The sequence below is a fragment of the Corvus brachyrhynchos genome, unplaced genomic scaffold, assembly GCF_000691975.1.
Source record: "Corvus brachyrhynchos isolate BGI_N302 unplaced genomic scaffold, ASM69197v1 scaffold489, whole genome shotgun sequence".
Classification (NCBI taxonomy): Eukaryota; Metazoa; Chordata; class Aves; order Passeriformes; family Corvidae; genus Corvus; species Corvus brachyrhynchos.
Genome location: NW_008239772.1, coordinates 1 through 2951, shown reverse-complemented (window position 1 = coordinate 2951; position 2951 = coordinate 1). Strand labels below are relative to the sequence as shown.

Below are 2951 nucleotides of genomic sequence, written 5' to 3'. Positions count from 1 at the left end.
GGGAGGTCTAGGGGGCCTTTGGGGGGGCAGGGGGTATATGAGGGCAGCTGTGGGGGGTCTGTGGGGGTTCTATGGAGGTCTCTAAGGGTCCATAGGTGCCTGTGGGGGTCTATGGGAGTCTGTAGGGTTTCATAAGGCTCTGTGGGATACAGGGTCCGTGGGGATCTATATGGTCTCTGGGGGTCTGTGGAGATCTGTGAGGGTTCATGAGTGCCCATAGGAGTCTATGAAGGTCTGTGGGGTTCTATAGTGTCTGTAGGGTCTATAGGGATGCATAGGGTTTGTAGAGGTCTGTGGGGCCTTACCGGAGTCTCTGGAAGTCTTACTGGGGTCCTGACCCCCCTCCCCACAGGGCATCCACTGGTTCCCTTGGAAAGGCTTCGACATCTCCATCCCCTTCACCGAGATGAAGCTGCGGCCACAGCGTGGTTGAGGGGGTCCCCTGAGTACTAGGGGGTCCCAGGGTCTAGGGGGGACCCCTGGGTGCTGGGGGGTCCCAGGGTCTGGGGGGCTCTCTGGGTGCGGGGGGGTCCCAGATGGGACTTGGGGAGGCTCAAAGGTGAAACTTTTATTGGGGGGTAATAAAAGCTGATGTGACTCCCCTGTCCTGTGGTGAACTGGGGTGGGAGAGAGAAGGGAGTCAGGCCAAGGTCATTCCAGGGTCAAGGTCATTCCCAGGGCGACTAGGGGCAAGGCAGCTCCAAACGGTCCTTGTGGTTCTGGTCGCAGTGTCCACTGAAGTGCTGGACCTGATCTCCCCACTGGCCCTGGAGATGGCGAGATGTCCCAGCCTGGGCAACATGAAGTTGTGGGCAAGGATGGGGTGGGGTGGCTCATCCAGGGAAGCCAAAAATAGAGGTCATTGAGTCAGGCAAAGCAAGTCCCTGGAACTGGAGCACCCTGGGTGTCCTCCCAAGACTCAGAGATGGATTCGGATCGTGGTCATGCCATGCTCGTCTCCTGGTCATGGTCATGTTGTGGTCATCTCATTGTCACAGGCATCTCATGGTTGTGTCGTAGTCATCTCATGTCACGATCTCATGGTCATCTTCTTATCACTATCATGTCACACTCATTTAATGGTCATGGTCTTCTCATAGTCATCTCAAGGTCATTCAGCTCCTGACCTGGTGAGGGAATTCAATCCCTGACCTAGGTGTGGGGGTTCTGTCCATGCACAGCCACTTTCTGTCCCAGGGTCATGGATCCCTTCCAGCACCTCAGGATTTCTGGGGTCTTTTATCCCAGATGAAGAGACATGCCCTCAACTCTTGTGACATCAGGAAAGGCTCCAGCAGTTGGGGCTCCATAAGCAGCCAAATCTCACTGGAGTGCATGGCCTGGGGTCCCACCAGCACTGTTCCAGAGGCAGGGATGGGATTTGCTTGGAAAGGTGCTGGCACAGGTCCCAGGCAGCCACAGCTGCATCTGTGCCCAACCCTTATAGGGACCCCATGTCCTGACGGGTTCCTGCTCCAGGAGGGATCTTGAACTGGGCTCCAGCCTGGCCCCAGCCTGAGGGTCACACCCTGCTCAGGGCCGGTGCTGGGCCGAGGGCAGGACAGGGCCATCCCTGGTGCCAGGGCGCTGCGGGAGCTGTGTCCCAGTGCCAGCCCAGTCTGGAGCCAGAGCCCTGCTGGGGGCAGAGCCCCTGGGACCCTCAGCAGAGCGGATGGGGGGGATCCAGCAGGACACGGTGGCCCTGGGTGGGACGGGGGGGCCAGGCAGGGGATCTTCCCCTGGGGGCCTGGAGCAGTTTGGGGCTGCAGTGCCGGGAACGGGCTGGAGCCGGGCACTGCGGCCACCCCAGCACTGCCCCAAGCCCAGCCCTGGTGTCCCAGTGCCACCATTCCCCAGCGCTCCCCAGAGCCTCCAGAGACTGCAGATCCCAGCCACCGGGCTGTTCCCATTGCCTGTGACCCCGCTGTCCTCCCACCTCCCCGTTTGCCCTGATCCCGGGCTCCTGGTGCCCCAGGCAGAGGGGTCAGTCCAGCCCCCCTTTCAGCCAAAGGATCTGACAGGAGTCAAGAGCGACACCTGGAGATATTGGGTTTGAGGCTGGGGTCAGCTCCAGGGGAATTCTGGAGTGGAAGGCTGCACTGGGAGCTGAGGGGGCTTGGAGATAGGGGGATCTGCCTCTGGGAGCTGTTGGAGCTGTGGGCTCACCAGCGCAGCTTGGCCTATGCTCAGGACTGGTCTCCTCAACCCAAGACACCCCCAGAGCCTCATCCCTTCCAGGAAAAGCTGCTCCATGCAGAAGGTGGTTGAATTTGGGAAGGGTCCATGGGGGTCCTGCCTGGTGGTGTCAGCACTTCTGAAAGGATTCACATGCACCCGGGAATAGAGGGAATACATGGTACCTCTGTTAGCAGGGACACGCCCATATTTAGATGGGAATATTTTGGATCTAGAGGCTCAGGAGCCCCTATTTTGCCTTGCCTGCCTCATTATCACAAGAGATACAAAACCACAAAGCCACACAGTGTGTCAGGGTCCCTCTTGTGATCTGTCACTGGCTGGATGCCAGGTACCCAGCAAAACTGCTTTAGTACTGCTCTTCTCAACATGGAGAGAAAATACAACGAAAGGCTCATGCCTTTTGGGGATGGGGAGAAATCCCTCACTGATACCTGGGAAAACAGACTCGACTTGGGAAAGTTAACTGAAGTTATTGCCAACAAAGTCAGAGGATATTGAGAAGTAAAACAAGTCTTACAAGCACCTTCTCCCTCCACCTCCATCCTTCTCGAGCTCTCCCTCCTCCCCACATGATGATCGTTCTGCCGTCCCGGAAGAGAGAAATGAAACAAAAAAGAGTTTTAATAAAAATAAAGGAACGCTCAATTTCCGGCAGAAAATACAGCAACAAAACAAAAACCTGGATTTTTGAGACACAAAAGGTCACAAACTAACAACAGCCCCACGCATCAATGCCTCTGCAGCTGACAGGA

The 2951-nt window shown here is 56.9% G+C and overlaps 1 long non-coding RNA gene across 1 annotated transcript; it reads right to left on the bottom strand.

Annotated features, from left to right (window-relative positions):
• Nucleotides 1–548: 548 nt before the first annotated feature.
• Nucleotides 549–2945, bottom strand: LOC108448813. Its single transcript, XR_001864838.1, has 2 exons — nucleotides 2717–2945; nucleotides 549–1127 (listed from the first exon to the last, which is right to left on the bottom strand). It is a non-coding gene; the product is annotated as an uncharacterized LOC108448813 (long non-coding RNA).
• Between the last annotated feature and the right edge of the window lie 6 nt (nucleotides 2946–2951).